Consider the following 18805-nt stretch of genomic DNA (forward strand, 5'->3'; position numbering starts at 1 on the left):
ATCAACATATAATAAATTCTGGAGGTTCATCAGGGTGACTCAGACACTGAGGCTGCATGGTATGGCATAGCTTGAAGTGGTTAAACATGTCTAGTGGGCAAGCAGCTCCACTTTCATACAGTGTTCAACAGATAGAAGGAGAAAACCTTGTATATACATTATGGCAATGTCTGAAGGTTCAAATATTTTGTGGCAGGGTGAGAAACATAGAAGGCCTTAATGATGGGTCAGTTCGGTGGAGAGTGACGTATGTATAGTAATGGAAGTGTTTAAACTTTGACAGTTTATTCCTCAGATTAGTAGAAATATGAAACACATATTTGGCTACAGCAATAATGCAAATAGTCCTCAATAAAACTCTTCACCAATACACGTCTCCCATAATCTTCTGGCAGAGATCAACATATAATAAATTCTGGCGGTTCATCAGGGTGACTCAGACACTGAGGCTGAATGGTATGGCATAGCTTGAAGTGGTTAAACATGTCTAGTGGGCAAGCAGCTCCACTTTCATACAGTGTTCAACAGATAGAAGGAGAAAACCTTTTATATACATTATGGCAATGTCTGAAGGTTCAAATATTTTGTGGCAGGGTGAGAAACATATTAGCCTCTTGTTTAGGGACCCCCCTCATTGATCAATCCGCCAAATTTATGCAGATTGTAATTCAGGGAATAAAATTCCACTGAGAAATGACATAAGATTGGTGAATTTGTTTCTAGCAGCTGTATGCCTGATGCAAACTGGAGAACTAAATCACTAGTCTTCTATAGACTAATTATTCCGGGGAGAGGGTTTTTTGGGATACAGGATACTTTCTCTCGAACTTATACACTTATGACAAAAGGGTATCCAATACCCATATTCACCCAGTCACCATTTGACTAAACTCCTTTCCAAAACTAATGACCGTGAACACAAACTGGAGCAGCCATGTAAACCTAAAAAAAATAATTGTGTGCACACATGAACTCTTAAATGACTGCAGAAAAACCCTCTACTCCAGCCGAGTTTGCACAAAGAAATTTAAGGGCGTGGGCAACGTGGTTTCAACCTCACAAATCTGACCGAACCTCCAACAGGAGGGCCAGGAGGGTCTGGGACTACCAGCTAAACATGAGTGGAGAAAGGGTTTAAGACTAAAGTAGAATAACTGCTACATTTTTGCTGTATTGTAAAGATGATATGGTAAGAATTTAATTAAAGGAGTGGAGGTAAGCAGAAATTTAGCTGGACACTTACATTATTAAATTGTTGGGTATGAACATTTAAAAAAATAATCAATGCAAATCTTTAAAAATACCTACATGCCATAGATGAGAAAAACACACAATGCACTATGAAGACACTGGGGGGCAGCCACGGAGTCATCTAGAAGGACCCTGAATCCATTGTTTCTCCACAGCAAAACAGCCATTATTGACATGGGTTAGGTCGAGGGCCCAAAAAAGCGGATTCCTCCAGAAAATAACTCTGCATGGGTGGCTCATAGCATAACACTCACACATATGGGTTTGCATGGAGAAACCAAAGAGCTGTCCACCTATGAAACACCACTGGAGTTTTACATCATACAAACCATGCCATCCACGCAACTTCAGACCACTCAAAGGTTCGATGCCACACACAAGCATAGACACACGAATAACAAAACAAAAAAAACATCAAGGAATTAAGAGAAAGCTGCAATTTACAAAAAATACATAACATAATACAGGGGTACAACATATTTCTACAAAACATTTGAGGATTCTGTAAGTTAGAGAAGAGACCTCCCATCATATACATAAAGGAGATACAGTTTAGGGGCTTTAGTAAGTTAAGAAAACTTGGAGGCAATGTGCAATATCTTGAGTTTGCAGACTAAGATTTAGTTTCCTGTAATATTCATGGCACCCTGTTGCCTTAGTCAAAACACATCTACCCTCTGAGCCCAAAAAAAAGACCTGTTTATCATACTATAAAGGGTATGTGCATGACTTAGATTGGCTTTGTAAATCTGGAAGTGCAAACCACTGAACTCCTTAGCTCAATGACCCATCAAAGCCTGGTTTTATACCACATTCATTTTGAAGAATTCATGGATTTAAAAACGAATCTACAATAACCTAACTATTTACAAATTGTTGTTACTGCATTGCAGTTTACGCAGGGGTGTTCTATCAATTGTCACCAGCTGAAAGATTAGACGGCTGTCTAATTTAGTGTGCAGTTTAAAAAGCCCAATCAAAATGTTAGCTTTTAATCAGCATTCACTAAATATAAACAGAACTAGAGAAAACTGGAGCTCAACAATATCAAAAGGAGTCGAATTGGTGAAATACTGCTGCAGTTATTAATAATCCCATTCAGTCAGCAGAATGGCATCACTATGTTCAAAGCCACCATATTACAATGGTGAGAAAGTGTCATTTTACAAGAAAAAGACGGGACACGGCTCAGCTCTCAGCTAAAGAGAGCAGAGTGTGGGTATTTCACTGAACAGGAATAGCACCAACTCGGTACAGAAACACACCAAAAAAGTCCAAAATGACAGTAGCTCAGATGGTGCCTGAATGTTCCCTCCATGGTATACAAGCATGTTCCGCTGTAACGAATGACCGACTGCAAGCAAATCTAGTAGGCTGACTTATTTTGGACCAGGTGTTAAGTTAATCTTGTGTGTGCGTGGAGGTTTATACCTATCCCCGACAATCCAAGGTCCAAGACCTGTTGTGTGACCTGAAGGGGGTGCCAAACATGCACTCATCATGGAATGGAGGACTACTGCCTTTGCCCTGAGTGTTGCACATAAAGCAGTGTTCGCAGCATAACGCAGTTTTGCAATTTTTTAGTTGACCAGACCTTTTTATCTGTGTCAGAGATGTAGTGTAAAGTTTTGTTTTATTGTGAAACCCAGAATCTTGTGTGTGAATATTGAGTGTATGTAGATTGAATGTGTGATACCTGTGTGGTAGTAGGACTGTGTGTGTGTGTGTGTGTGGGAGGGATCCAGGGCTCGAGTCGGGGGTACGCGCAGGTACACGGCGTCCCCCCACTCTTTTTACAGGGTGTACGCCGTCCCCCATGTCAAGAAGTTGGGCCCCACAGAAATATGCTGAACTTGTCCCGCTGTAATTTTCAGACACCGGGACACGTTCAGCAGCACCTGCACGTTGCCTGCTTTCCATTCCCAGCAGCAATGGGCAGGCAGCGAGGGAGCCTTTTTTCTCCTCCAGCTGGGCCGCAGTTAAGGGGCCATCCAGCCTCCTTTTGTTTGTATATGCTGACTGGGGGCCGCCTGGAACCTTACATTTAAATATAAATGCCACAGAGGGAAACAAAGGCACATAGCTTGCCTTCTCTTCACAGGTACTTAAGAGAGGCATGTTTTTGCCTTTGTTCTGTCTCTGTATATAAATGCAGACACTGTAAGACTGTCAGATGGGTTAGTCTGTCCCAGTATTTGCACAAAAAATTTAAGTAGCACTATTTTATTTCTTTTATAGCGCTACGTCGTGACGCCATGAGGTCATTTGCATATTGTCTTACTTTGTCAGTCCCCCCACTTCTTTTTATAGGACTTGTGCCCTAGAGAGATCTAAACACTGAAGTGAGGAGGATGGAGAAAGGCTGCTTTTAGAAATTTCATAAAGTCTTTGTTAGAAAGGAACTACTGATCAGCTCTTCCAGCACACTGCTATTTGGAGGATGATGAAGATGAAGGGTGAGAGTGACGTTTCTTTTGTGAGGAAGTTTGTAGGCCCAGGCCCTTTTGTCTGTCCTCGATTACTGCTTTAGAAAGGTTCATCGCAGCTTTGCCTGGAATTTCATTTAACAAGGCAACATATAATGATTTGTGCAAGATACTTAGCCTACTCTGTGAAGTTAAAGGAAGCAGCTCTAATCACCCAGAAAAACTATTTATGGCTGGCGATAACCAAGGGATCTACTTCATGGTAATCGTACCTCAGTTTATTAGGTCTCAGCTAGCGAAGGTTGCGCTTGCGCAGTCTCGCTCGCGAGATTTAACGTTTTTAGGTATAGGGCTTGAAACCGCCCCTCTTCTCCATTGGCTGGCTTCCTAAACGGAGGCCAGCCATTGGAGGAGAGGGGCATATGTCCATTTAAGCCCCGCCTTTTTCGGATTGGGTGCGTGTTTTTTACTTTCTTTCTCTCCTCTGGAATGTAAACATTCCAGCCAATGGCAAGAGGAGAGAAAGAAAAACACGCACCCGAATCCGAAAATGCCGCTTCGTTTCTCCGAGGCATTTCTGCTTGACCTCAGAGAAAGGCGGTGGTGTTCATGGCGATTCCCTCAACGACTGACGTACTTCCCTTGACCCTGAGCTGCACGCAACCCAAGGATCTTGAATGGAAGCTGCCTTTCCACCAGCCGTCGCTAAAATGGAGACTCCAAGCCCACTGGCAGCGCTGCCTCCCGAGGACGAGCTTGATGAGGACGATGAAGAGGTAGGGAATGCACAGGAATGTAAAGGAGAATACACGGTGTCTCTAGTACACAAGAGAGGAAGGACTGCCACTCAATAAATGAGAAAGGCATTGAACAATATATTGTTTTGTGGTCTTCGGTATGACGTTTTTTTGTCATCCAAGTCAGTAACATTGTTTTGCGGTGGCTCCGCTGTACAGTGCCCATTGTGTGTGGTCGTGCAGTGCCTGCGAAGTGTTTTATGATAGCGCGTGGCTCAGCAGTGTAGCATTTGGCAGTAGGAGGGCAGCATTGTTCGGTGTTTCCTTTGGGCAGTCTCTGGGCAGTGTCTTTAAAAAGTAATGCCTGTACAGGGTCATGCAATGTCTGTATGTCCAGAGTATGTGAAGCGTCTGTGCAGTACGCACACAGTGCGCGCGCAGTGTCCACGCAGCACATTTGCAGTGACTGCCAGTTTCCATGCTGTGTTTTTCATGCTGTGAAACTCTCGGTTAACGGAAAACCCCTGGCAGGACTTCCGTCCTTCCTCCTTCACGCTTCAGTGTTTTTTTAGAGCATTCTGCGAATCATCATGTTTTTGAGCTATCTGTCAAAGTTTCATTTTGTCTGTTAAGTGATAACATATTGTCCGAGCGACAGCTAGGACAAGAACCGGAACGTTTCTTTCATAGCAAACCGAAACCAACAAACCGACCCCCTCCCTGGACTCCCACGGAGAGGGTGAAAAACAAACTAGGGGAGAGAGAGAGGGGTGGGGGGCTGAACCGCACCTGCAAAGAAGGGGCCACCGTGCCCTTTTTAGGTCTCGGCTTTAGAAGTGTGCTGCAGTCAGGCTGAAGGAGAGAGGGACTTCCCTCGGGCGCACGTAGGCCTGCGGGGGCAGCAGCGACGGTAACGGCGGCAGCGGTGACAGGTTCTGATCCGACCGCCACCGGCGACCCCCTCCTCCCCACTTGTTTTTAAGCTTAAGCTTTTTCCTCTGCTCCACACTGCCCCGATGCCGCCGGCCACCCCCCACTAGGGGCAACAGCTCAGCGCCGCCCAGCATGGAGAGCGCGGCGACTCCGAGCACTTTTGAACCTGTGCTGTGTGCGCACGACTCACGAGAGGTCCTCACATCCTGGCCGCTAACCCCCGAACACTGGACTGTTATTCTGCTTCTAAGGACGTTCTTGGGAGTAGAACTACACAGTGTTAATGGCATTTGTCCCTACATACAGCATACATGTCAACATTTCAGAAGAGCAAAGTGGTAGATTTTTTTAAAAATCGGGAGAATTGGGCCTTGAATCGGGTTACTGTCATGTATGGGCTTTGGAAGTGTGCTGCTGCAGGACTGGACATTTGAAACGCAAATACGCGTTTTTTTCTTACCTTTCAGAAGCATGGAGCGCAATGGCAGGCAGAGAGAGGGTGATGCAAGTGTTGTGCACTGGCCTGGAAGGTTACTGGCAGTGCATACACCAACCCCTCCCCTCCCCCCCACCGTGTGTGGCACTCCGGGCACACACAGAGCCACCCCCGAGTACTTCACAGGTCTTTAAAAGACCATTCGCTTGTTAATGGGGCTTTGTTGGTTTTTCACCTCTTCTAGAGCCCCTGCATCGCCACTGACTATTGCTGGAAGAATTAGCACATTACACAATACCAAGCCCTGGCTGATGAAACCCCGAAATCGGTAGTCTCCCGCTCCAGTGTGGGTGGCTCTGTGTGTGTGTGGGTGGCTCTGTGTGTGTGTGGGTGGCTCTGTGTGTGTGGCTCTGTGTGTGGGTGAAAATGCAATAGGTCTCGCATTTGAGAGAGATTAAGCTATTGACATTGTAAATAACAATGCTGTTTCTTTAAATGTTTTAAAAACAAAAACATAAACAAAAATAATGTCATGAGCAATGCCAATAGCTCTAACTTTAACAATGCCGAGACCATTGCATTATAAATGCTTGTCTTTGTTTGAATAGGAATCAGGGAAACAGGGCTCCCAAGCAAACAAACAGCAAACCTACTAATCAAAGGTAAACTGTCGTCCACAGCCTTAGACAGGGAGGAACTAAGCAAGAAAACCCACACAAATCTAGCTTTACAGCTATATGATCCGCCTATCATGCTTGCATATCTTACACTGCCATTTGCACTCCACAAGAAAAAACATCCGATGGGGCTAAGATTTGGCCTGAGTCCATTAAAAGCATACTGGGTCAGGAGAATAAGGAGTGGTCCTGATCCTGTGTGTAACACTGCATCGAAATCGTATATTTATTATTATATAAACAGTGAAGATATGGCGACCTCCCAACTTTGGCCCTATACTTGGGCTCATGCAGTTCCTTCTCACCACTTCTTAACATTTTGCGCTCTGTTAAGACCTATCAACAAACTGACTTAGATGAGGAAAACGCAAGAGCGAGAGCATGATATGCAACGGAGACCACAGCTGTTCACCACAATCCCTCACCGCCCATGGCGAGGTGGTCAGCTTAATCCCAATTATGGAAAAAAGTTGTCAGTCTGGCTGCAGCAATCAAGGGCATGGACACAAGGACTGACTGTCAGAGGTCAATTCCACACACAGTGGAAGTGCTCAAAGAACCTGGCAGACCTATTGATTCAGGAATACTGCACTAGCAATGATCCACATACTGTTCTGCATGATGAGACCACATTCGGGGCATACAGTGGAATCTACAGCAGTGAAGTCATGAACTATAGCAGCTCCAGGCTTGTAAACTAGTAGCTGTGCAATTATTAACTTTATGAAAATGTAATTGTGAACATCTGCATATTATTCTTTTTTTAATTGTATTTTTCTTTTATGTAAAATCGTAACGATTTAATTATTCAAGCAATTTCTATCTATCACTTCATTGTGCTTATGTTGTGGGAGACCTCTTTAGTGGTATCTGCTGTGAAAAGCATCGCTTTACACAAAGGCACTGCCTGGATAGCAGCCTGAAAAGGACCCTTGAGTGGGAGAAACCTAGAACAAAAGACTAATTTGTAAAATACCCTAAAAATACGCCAGGTTATCAATCCAAGTCGCACGAACAAAATGAACCACGCTCTACGATCTTTATAAAGCTCTCAAATAAAAATAAACGTCAGCATGGATACCGGAGCCGGGTAGCGAGTCCATACAAACAATGTAAATATTCTAAGTCATTTACAAATATAAACTCTTTTTAGGGGATTGTTAGCAGAGATCTGCTGCAGAGATGAACTCAAGTCTGCCAAACCATGATCCACACGCGCCACAGTTTCATACCTCAGTAGACGGGATATCTCCAAGAAACATAAGACCCCACAGCGCCAAGCGAATACATAAGCGCTCTCACTGACTTCTAGGAAGGAGCTACAACTCACTTGGAAAATACCAGTTGCAATGCATTCTACAAGTCTGAAAATCATACATGTTCCCGCGGTACCATAAGGCATGTCCGTGGAGAAAGGGATTTGGTCGACCATTTGCACCGATAATCCCTTGACGCTAATGCAGGGGAAAAAAGAAAGAGAAGCACTTACTGACGTGTCGAAGGATGGGTGATCCGCCGTATATGTTCCATATTGGAGGGGAATCGTTTCTCAAGGGCGCTGGTCACTAACACTCAGGCTTGTCTTGGTATGGAGTTTAAGTCTCACACAGGTCCCCTACTAGGGAGGCCCAGGAGACAGTGTCAACCCTTCCGCTCTCTGGCAGGGTGCCAACAAAAACACTGGGTCCTTCCTTCTTGGCAGGTACTAATCGTCACTCCCTGGCATGGCCGGCCAACAGTGGCAGGTGGTGCGGCGATCGGTTTCCATCAGACAATAGCCTCCGCCGGCTAAGGTGCGGCCAAGCCGCTCCCTAGCCCGAGGACAGTGCAGACCAACAAACGAAGGAGATACACTACGAGTCTTGCAACAAGCTTCACGACCGGGCCCCTAGAGGTGTTTAAACCCGATTGCAGGTTGGTTGCACCTTTCCTCTGGCTGCAGCTTCCACCCTAATATCATGTCTAATTGCCACAAAAACCTATTAGCTGCAGGTTCTCCCCCGTCCTATCTGGCCGCATGACCGACCCCTTGCCTGCATGAAAGTTATTTTACTGAACGAGCTCCTATTTCTTCTTCTTGGTCTAGGCTCAATCTTCTTTACCGGCCTTGTTACTCCTCTACCTCAACTAGATGTACGCCTCCAGCCCTTCCTGGTCAAGGTCCCCTTTCAGCAGATTATTTTCTCTTTCCTAGTGTGCTATTGCTTCTTCGCCCGTTGGTGCAAGTTAGTCCTCTCGTCTTTTCAGGCTACAAGAAGCCTCTCTTATAGGAAGGAAGACACTCTCGGCTCCAAGCAGCAGTCTCACTGGTAGAATCGAAATGCGGAGTTTCGCCTACCCCGGTCACGGAATTCGACCGCCCGTGGTACACGGTTGCAAGTCCACTTCTCTCCTTGGCACTTTTGTTGCAGCCCTCCTTCCCCGGCAGCTGGCAATCACCAAAGCCCTTTGTTCCGTGTGGCGGATAGAAATATGATGAACCTGGAGCCCTTGCCCTGCGCACCCCAATCTGCCCCTGGCGCGGGGCCCTTTCCCCTGGTAACCCGCAAGATGCAGAGTCAGGCGGGGTGAGTGACACCTCCAGCAATAACAACAACAGACACTAGCAACAACCTAGCATCTTCAGCCGGGACACAACCTCCGCCGACCCGGAAGTAATGCCGTGGGGGCGGGACCTGGTAGAAGGATAAACAAACGGCTGGGAAAGACCTCGTGGGCTGGTCCCAGTCCGATAGCAGAGCCTAGAAACGAAAGAAGGACGAAAGTTGTCCACCTCATAGGGAGCGGTCTCTAAAAGAAAGGCCATTTTAAAATTCCGTGCAAATTGAACTTGAGGTCTACTAAACAATAAATCCTTTTCTTCCTAAATACGCAAACAGCATTAATGTTTGTTAACATCCCATCAGCATATTGACCTAATATTCCAATTCGGTTACATTCTTCATATCAACTTTACAATTAATTTACGTAATACCAAATACGGTTCTTAATAACGGCGTTAGAAACATAAAGGGAGGTATGTGTTACCTTCATTACACGAAAGACCACTTAGTCTCTCCAAAGGTGGGCAACAGTAACTCAAGAATGTCTGGTAGGCGCAGTCCGTTTTTAATGTTTAGGATCAAGGCGTATCTCCCAGGAGTTGTGGTGGTTTCCAGACTAGCTCTCCAGTGCTTGGGACGACCAAGTCCTGACAATCGCCACCGCCCTAGGGACTGGTTCAAGATGCTGAAGTCCCAAGGGACTGGGCACGAAGCATCGCATTAAGGACTAGAAGAAGACGGAGTGCTCTGAGGCACATCGCATAAAGGGTCCAGGTAAGATAATTTGTCCCAAGGGAACTATGATGCCTTAACTTCCCATAGAAGGATGGCGAGTCAGAAAGCACACATCATCTTAAAGGACCAAAGAAAGAGGCAGCAGTTTGAAAGGTTCAAGAAAAAAATATTGCGCAGTTAGGGATAAAAAAAAGTCATGGGAATTCAAGGAAAAGGGTGCCTTGAAAGGTCAAAGCAACCACTAATCCTTTATGGGTTCCGGAGTAGCGTGCTACTCGCCGAAAAAGTGCTTCAACACCTCATCAGGGGTAGGAAGCACTATATAAAGGCAAACCCTTTTCCTCTTCTATCCCTCCACTAGCCTACTCTGTCCAAATAACTGACTAACATACCCACCACTCATATCCACCACTCAAATTACTTTAAATTAATTTCACCATACTAATTCACCACTAATCCTTTATGGGTTCTGGCGTTGCGTGCTCCTCGCAGAAAAAGCACGTTGACGCCTGGTCAGGGGTAGTAAGTGCTACATAAATGCAATTACAATACAATACCTAGTGTAAGGCAGTAGGTTAGTAATTGAGATGGATGTGAGTCCATTACAAGGAATTAGACCACAAACTTGTCACTGTAAAAACACAATTTCAATAATATAAATCTGGGCTCAACCTTCTGGTAACTATGGCGAGGAGTAGAAAGGCGTAACTTAGGAAAATGTGTAAAGTATTTAGCAGTAATAAAACAATTAAAAAGTCAATATACAGTAAAAAAAAAAATCCCACAGCCAATTTATACAAATAGAGAAAAATGTAATGAGTTAAATGACATCAGAATGACCAAAGTGAGCCGGACCAAACATGGCTAGGAGATATAGACAGGAAGGATACTCCACCCGTTAAGGATCACCAAAGCGGCAAACAATGGAAGGAAAGGTTTGCAATGACATGCAGTGTGAGGGAGGGGGGAGTTTGACCGATCTTAACCAATTTGAAGATACCAGGAATGTAATTAGGTTACTAAGAAAAACTGAATGTAAGGCAATAGCAGATGGTTATGTGATAAAAAGACCGGAACTTCATCAGGTAAGAACAACTCTTTATTACCAGACTCCTCTCTCCACCATCGGTCCAGCAACTGTCTTAACTGAACATTCTAAAGTAGCATCCAGTGAACAGTGGAAGGTACCATGATGATAAACAGGGAGAAACAGAGGAGGAACGTACCATTATACAGTGAGTAAGGATGGGGGAATAACACCACTCGTAGGAGTAAGTTTACATATTGTAACACATATTCCTCCCTAATGATGAACAAGAAAGATAAAACATAAAAACAGATTATTTGGACATGACATAGTCTTTTTGCCAACTGGGAGCTTTACGGATTCTCTGGGTCATGGGTAAGTCGTGTGGAACCTGATTGTGGAACTCTGTGGTGGATCTGTGGTTGGATGACTCACTATGTATGGGCTGAGATTTAGCCAATCTGTCCATACTCCACATTTGATCATTGTCCAATATAGCTGTATTACTTCTGATCCCTGTTATTTGCATAGGTTTAGAAAATTTAGCTTCAGGATTGCCACATCTGGGATTCTTAACACATACCCAATCTCCCACCCTCCATTGTGAAATTTTGGTTCCGTGTTTGGTGTCGTACTGAGTTTTATACTTGTTTTGGTGTGTGCTTATCTTTTCTTTAGAGGCTTGAATGTCATTCTTAATGCTAGTCCCCCCTCCCAACCAGTTAGGAAAGAATTTGGTGCAGGGTTTCCTTCCTTTTAAGGCAGAAAAAGGGGAGATACCTGTGACCTGGTTAGGAGTGGTGTGGTAAGCCCACAACATTTCTTGTATAGCCTGTCCTATGGGAATTCTGTTGACACTAGCTAACTGTATGCAACCTTTATTCATGCGTTTCATTCTTTCTACCAGGCCATTGGCCCTGGGACAGTAGAGGGGCGTTTTCAAGTGAGTAATATTCAATTTACGAAGGAATTCTGTCATAGTGTAAGAAGTAAATTGAACTCCATTGTCCGTGATTATGGAGGATGGAATGCGTTCCAGGACAAAAGTATCTTTGAGAAACTGGATGTAGTTATTTGGTTGACCATTTTTACTACATTCCAATGTGAAAGATAATCAATTAAGACTAGGGCAAAACGTTTTACTATTCCTCTGGAATTGAAAGGACCAATTATGTCAAGGGCAATCTTTTCCCATGGTTTATCTGGCACAGATTCTGGGGAGATGGGTGTTTTCCTGGTTATTTTTGACTTGTCACTACTGGCACATTGTAAACAGTTCTTTACTTTTTCTTCTACCATTGAGTCCATATTAGGGAACCAGTAGCGTTCACGCAGTCTAGCTTTAGTCAAACCTCTGCCCAGGTGACCCTCATGTACGAGATCAATTATTTTACATCTCAGTGCTTCAGGTGGAACTATTTTGATATTCCTGAATAAAACACTTTGTTCCATGTTAAGTTCATGACGTACCTCCCAGAATTTTTTGATGTCCCCACCTACGGAATAAGAGGAAGTGGGCCAACCCCGTACTGTGTAAGATATGAGTTGTGTCATTGTGGTGTCTTTATTCATGCAATTTAACCATTCTTGAGGAGTGATGGGAGTGAGATTGAGTAGAAGAATGGGATACTCAGGCGTGTCAAATTGTTCTTCTTTACAGATTGGACTTCTTGAAAGAAAGTCTGCTGCAGAATTTTGTATACCTGGAACATACTCTACTCTAAAACAGAAGCCCTCCAACCCAAGTATCCATTTAGCTATACGGGGAGTGTTACAAGAGTTATTTTTAGGGTTGAACATAAAAAACTGAGGTTTGTGGTCCGTACATATACAAAATTGAATGCCCCAAAGAAATAATTTAAAATGTTTTACACCCCAGAAACAGGCTAGGGCTTCTCTTTCTACAACAGAGTAGTTCATTTCAGCTTTGGTAAGAGTGCGTGAGGCAAACGCAACAATTATTTCCTTTCCATCAATAACTTGTGAGAGGGTAGCCCCTAAGCCCTTTCTGCTTGCATCTGTATTAAGTATAGTTTTACGGTTGTGTTCAAAATGACATAAATATGGAACTGAAAGGATGCTCTCTTTTACTTTTAAAAATGACGTTTGCTGTTCCTCTGACCACTGGAAGTGAGCATGGTTCTTTGTGAGATATCTGAGGTTGGAAGTTAGGTCAGCAAAATGATTGACATATTTCGCCATATACTCTGCTAATCCTAAAAATGACTTCAGTTCGTCTTTGTTAGTAGGTGCTGGAGCATCTCTCACTGCTTCTAGCAAACAGTGTTTAGGTTTAAATCCTTCCCTTGAAATGCAGTGCCCTAAGTATTCCACGGCTTCCACCACCAACTGGCATTTTTCCTTCTTTTATGTGAGTCCTGCATTTTTGAATTTGGAAAGAACCTGTTTTAGAATTTCATTATGTTCATCAATGCTCGCACCATAAATTAATACATCATCTTGAAAACATAACTTCTTAGGAACATTTTCCAACACATGTTGCATAATTTTCTGAAACACTGCCGCCGCAGAGGCCAATCCGAAAGACATGCGACGTAACCATGTACCCATAGGCATAGTCAATGCAGTGAGTCTCCTAGAATCCGGATGTAGCGCCACTTGATGGTACGCCATGGAGAGATCCAGAACAATGAAGTAACTGACCTCTCCCATAGTGCTCAACATCTTGTGGATGCGGGGTAAAGGTTGCCTTTCTACCAAGATGTTGTTGCTTAAGTCACGAAAGTCAATGCACATTCTGATATCTTGGCTATGTTTTTTTTTTGTGATGACAATGGGTTGTATGATATTTAATTTTTCTAGTCTAGATAACTCTTTTCTCAAAGGTTCCCACATAAGGTGGGGTATAGGTCTAGTTTTATGAACTACTGGTTTAGCGTTCTGCTTCAACTGAATTTTGTGCTGAAAATCTTTTAGTAATCCTAAATCTTCTGAAAAGACTTCTGGAAATTCATTATTAATGTGTTCACTGTTGCTTGAAGGATTTACAGCTAAAACCTGTTCCGGATTATTAGAATCCAGTTTAATCCCCAATTCTCTTTGATGTTGCCATCCCAATAAGTTGGATCCATTCTCTACTACATATACTTTTCCCACTGTGGAGCGGTCTTTAAAAGAAATGAGAGATGTTATCATGCCTTTCATAGGTATGGGGTCTCTATTGTAACCACTAGGTGAACTGTCTGCTTTACATAGTTTATCTTGTTCTTTGCCTAAGATAGACTTAAAGTCCGAAAAGTTCACTAGAGTGAAGGGAGAACAAGAGTCTGCAAACATTTTGACATTTTTGCCATCAATAGATACATTGCATTCGGGATACCTTTGGTGGTCCTTATTGCCAACTTCATTAACTTGTAGTATAGTTTTCTTGACCTGGGTTTTGTCATCAGAGATCTCATTTCCCCAATTTTTCTTTGGAAAACACCCACAAACTCTTGCTAGATGCCCCTTTTTGTTACACTTCCTACACCAAGCTGATTTGGCTTGACAAATGGTGTTATTGGCTAAATGATTGTTGCTCCCACAGCAAAAGCAATTAAATTTAAAATGATCTGAATCACCTGTTTGATTGTGCCAATTATCGATTTTAGTTTTGGGGGGATCGTTCTTTATCTTATAAACATCTGGCTGTGTTTCTAGGTTGGCAATCTCTGCTACTTTGTCATTGGAATGTGAAGAATGTATTTCTTTTATGCAAATTGCTGTGTGCTCTATAGATTTGGCTATTTTAATGGCCTCTTGAAGATCAGGTTGTTTTTCTAACAAGTTTCTCTGAATTTCTTTGTTGTTTGTACAACGTAATAATTGGTCTCTGATCAACGAGTCATTAAGATCATGGAATTCGCATAGCTTACTGAGTCCTCTAAGAGCTGCGATGTAAGTAGAAACACTCTCTTGCTTGCCTTGAGAGCGACTGAAGAACTTATGTCTTTCAAATACAATGTTTACTTTGTCTCCAAAGTGAATTCGTAGTTTTGTCAAGGTGGTATTATGAGTATCTTCATCATCTTCCTCATCTGGGTCAACTTCAGGTTCTGGCAGAGATTTGAATATTTTCCTGCCATTAGGACCCAAATTGTGTAACAGTATGTGCTGTTTCCTTAAGGTACTAAATTTTTCTCCGCCGATTGCTATGAGGTATGATTAAAAAATGTTCTCCAATTCCTCCCATGGAATGCTGGGTTCTCAAAACTCATTCAAAAATTGTGCAGGTTGGGACATGCTTGCAGCAGCCATCATAGCAATAGTGAAGAAGAAGGATAAAACACAGCCAAACTAAATGATAATAAAGGTGAGAGTGTGCTTTAATGCCCTAAAGGTGCGCGTATCCCCGTGGAAGGAAAAATATGGGTAACACAATGACACGCTAGAATAATCTCTAATGCCAAATTAATGACACAAAGGAGAGTGTGCGTGTCACTGATATACGCAAGCCGGTGTGTATGCGAATAACTTGATAGATGAAGTTCGCTGGAAGAGTGCATGCTAGAATAATCCCTAGATACAAATAGGATGACACAAGGAAGAGTGTGCGTGTCACTGAAATGTGCACGCAGCTGTGTCAAAGAACAACTTGATCGATGAAGTCTAGCTGGAAGAATGCACACAATATTATGCCTTAATGGATGTTTAAAGCACTGTTACTCCACGTGTGTGCATCACCGAGATTGACATGGTGAGCAGCAGAGAAATTCACACACAGATGAGTGATGCCCAAAGGTGTGCGTATCACCGAGTGTGACACGCTGAAAGGCTGACGAAAATATACACAGAGGTGCGTGTCATCGTGAAGAGGACAGTAATTGCTGTGAGGAAATAAATGGTTGAGTAGAATAGCCTAAATGTGAGCAAGAAAACAGATGTTCCAAGGTGTGCGTGTCACCGTAGTGTGACACGCTTTGTACTATCGCATAATATCAAGGAGTGAGTGTCTCCGTGAAGATATCCGCTGAATAAAAATATCAGAGCGTGGTGGATGGTGATACTAAATCGTGAAAAGCGAGATGGTTTCACTGCAGAGGTCAATATAGGTTGCTGCGTTGAAAGGCAGCTTAGAGATGAAAATTGAGGGAGATCATCCTTTTGAGGCAAATCCCCACCTTGAAATATTGAAACGCAAGGAAAAGAGCGCTAGGAAATAATCTCCTCCGCGCTCCTCCAGAATTCCAATAGCGCCGTAACGGAAGAAATCCTCACAAGGAATGCGGCGCGGCACTGCCCCTTGTAGCGATGGGAGGCAGCGTTAGAATTAAATCTCCCGCCCCCACAGCAGATGACTGGAGGAAAACAAAAGGTCTCCGCCTAGAAATGCGGAACCGTCATGAGCGAAATCCACGCCTTCCAGGATTGAACGCGGAAGAGGTGTTGAAGCGAGTGACAGGAATGCAGCGTTTTGATGAGGATCCCCACCTTAGAATATGAAAGCGGTAGAAGCAAAGCACAAGGAAAACTACCACAGCGCTTCTCCTTAGCCCCAAAATCCAGAAAAAAAAACGGGTGAATCCTCGCAAATGAATGCGGACGTATCCCTTAAGCGTTGAGACGAGATGAGGTCAAAGGGGATGCCACAGAGAAGTCGGCAAGCAGAATCACCCTACGTTCAACAGCAGAGGTAACAGCAAACAACAAAAGAGGGGTGAAAGCGCAGCGGCAGAGTCTATCACCAACAGCTTCAATGCTCACACTTGCCTCGATGAAAGTCACCCATTGAAAACGCTGACAGCTTACAGCCCAAACGAAGCAGGTCACTCGAAGTCCTCACAGAGTGCCGATAAGGGAAAGACAGTACCTCTATGAAGAGCTGGTGGAGTAGCATATGAAAAGGGGAGGAGCAGGCTACATCTGTCCCCTTCCAAAGATCGTCGCCTGTGATAAAAAGACCGGAACTTCATCAGGTAAGAACAACTCTTTATTACCAGACTCCTCTCTCCACCATCGGTCCAGCAACTGTCTTAACTGAACATTCTAAGGTAGCCTCCAGTGAACAGTGGAAGGTACCATGATGATAAACAGGGGGAAACAGAGGAGGAACGTGCCATTAATTATACAGTGAGTAAGGATGGGGGAATAACACCACTCGTAGGAGTAAGTTTACATATTGTAACATTATGCAAGACATATTATGTAATCTTAGTTGACAGTTTTGGAATGTGTGTCACACCAAAATTCAATGAAATATGTTTAAAAAAATTAAACAGAATGACAAAAATCCAATACGACAAACCAAAGATAGTTATTGTCCTCACTGTAAGCAGGTGACCAGGATCTGGGTGCGATTTCAGGCCCACTTCGATAGATTGTGAGTCAGATACTGAAAGGGGGTCATTTTGGTCAAAAATGTTACCTTCTGAATTAGTCTCTGAAATGGAAGTTGAAATCCTCCAGCGGGGCAAGGCTGAATGCTATTACAGCCAAAGTCCTGTAGAAGCTGAATAGCCGCAGGACCAGGTCTCGGTGAATCTGTTGGCTTTGGCAGGAACAGTGAGAGAATCCAGATTTAGTTATTACCAAAGTTCCCTGGTCAGGCAGATACTTTTCATGCCTTCACCTGGTCACGATTTCTCCCCTCGTTCTTAGTCTTTTTTTATGGAGCTCAAAATCCTCCAGAGAAGTCCTCTCAAAATTGGTCACTGGTGCCTGAGCTGAGGTTCAGTGGAATCTCTAATGGTATTGGAAGTCTAAAACATTCCCAACTTTTCAGAGTTTCTGGAGCAGCTGCTGTTCGTCACTTCTAAGGCTCCCAGGACTGCAGGGAGAGTGCTCAGGAGCAAAGAATCACTCCAGCAGAGGCCCCAGCAGGGTCCAGTCCAGATCCCGATAAAGATGTTGCTGTTACAGATCACCTAGTCCCTTCAGGAAAAAGGCATCTTGAGGCTTGTTTTGTCCATCAGGAGCTCGGCAAACTGACCTTTGGAGCCCACTTCTCAGTCCTGGGTACATCCGGGAGCAGGTCCAACACTTCAGGTCTCCACACAGTTCTCAAACAGAAGATCCAGTCCTCTTCTATTCTTTTGCAGGAAGTGGTCTAATGAGTTGTGTGTGAGGTACCACTTTTGTAGGATTTACTAGCCAGTATGTGGGGAGACTAGTGGATACTTCCTTACCAATGAGGATAAAGTTCCCCAGTGGCACATCTTCCCACTTTTGCAGCACATCCTGTTTGCCTTACTGCAGGCTATCCCACAGTGCACTATCCTAAGTAAAATCCAAGATTGCACAGCATGTTTGCCCTTAGAGGGGACTTGAATGCCACATAGGGGTATGTTTAGGGAAATAAGCTGCTCCCTCTTCCTCAGTTACACCAAACTGGTTCTGAGACCAGCTCCCTCTCCCACTGGGCAGGTGCCAAACTGGCTACAAAGAGCTCAGGAGACAAAAGTCTCTCCTCTCCTCTCTCCTCACTTAACTTGAATGGATAGGCCCCACCCTGGTTCCTTTTAAGTTAATGAGGGTTTGTACCCTCCCCCGGCTGGCCTTCCTGAGCGGATACGTGTCATATACCTCACACACAGGTTTTTTGCCAAAAAGCCTAAGCCATTGTTTCTGCTCTTGGAACAGTTTTCCCAGCTCTTTAAGGGAAACACTCACAAGGTAGCTGCTGGCAGGCTAATGCTAATCAGCCTACTGGTTGTTCTTGCAGACAAAGTCAAACCTTTTAAAAATCAGTTTTCCTAATTATTTATTAAAAAGCTGACTTAAGCACTGAATTGGGTTTTTAATAAACATTAAAATAGTGTTTTGAATTAATCCAGTAGGTTGTCCCAAACCATAGATAGCAGGGTTATGATGTTATTCCAAACTTTGATTTTTATCATAGGACAGCAAGAGACCTTCACAGTTGTCTTGTCACTGCTGGTACACGTCAGCAAGAAATTCTTGCATGCACCACTTTTAAATACTGGGCACCCTCCTCTGTGGATTACAAGGCTGACTTAGGGGTGACTTATTTATTATTTAAAAGTAGTCTTCTTTTTTGTACAAAAAGGGTCATTTTGATAGGCATGCCTGCAGGTCTGCGAG

General features: G+C 43.8%; 2 protein-coding genes across 4 annotated transcripts in view; one reads left to right on the forward strand and one right to left on the reverse strand.

Annotated features, from left to right (window-relative positions):
• ANKIB1 (ankyrin repeat and IBR domain containing 1) overlaps nucleotides 1-9110 on the reverse strand; it is a 556103-nt gene extending 546993 nt beyond the window's left edge. For 2 of the 3 annotated variants that reach the window (XM_085631084.1, XM_085631082.1), the window contains exon 1: nucleotides 7950-9110. The gene's annotated coding sequence lies outside the window, so the exon portion shown is untranslated. The remainder of the gene's footprint in view (nucleotides 1-7949) is intronic. The other variant, XM_085631083.1, reaches the window with a different exon arrangement.
• A 467-nt stretch (nucleotides 9111-9577) lies between these two features.
• The window catches only part of KRIT1 (KRIT1 ankyrin repeat containing), a 514966-nt gene continuing 505738 nt past the window's right edge, over nucleotides 9578-18805 (forward strand). The window contains exon 1 of the mRNA XM_085631085.1: nucleotides 9578-9777. The gene's annotated coding sequence lies outside the window, so the exon portion shown is untranslated. The remainder of the gene's footprint in view (nucleotides 9778-18805) is intronic.

Source organism: Triturus cristatus, chromosome 10 (assembly GCF_964204655.1).
Source record: "Triturus cristatus chromosome 10, aTriCri1.1, whole genome shotgun sequence".
Lineage (NCBI taxonomy): Eukaryota > Metazoa > Chordata > Amphibia > Caudata > Salamandridae > Triturus > Triturus cristatus.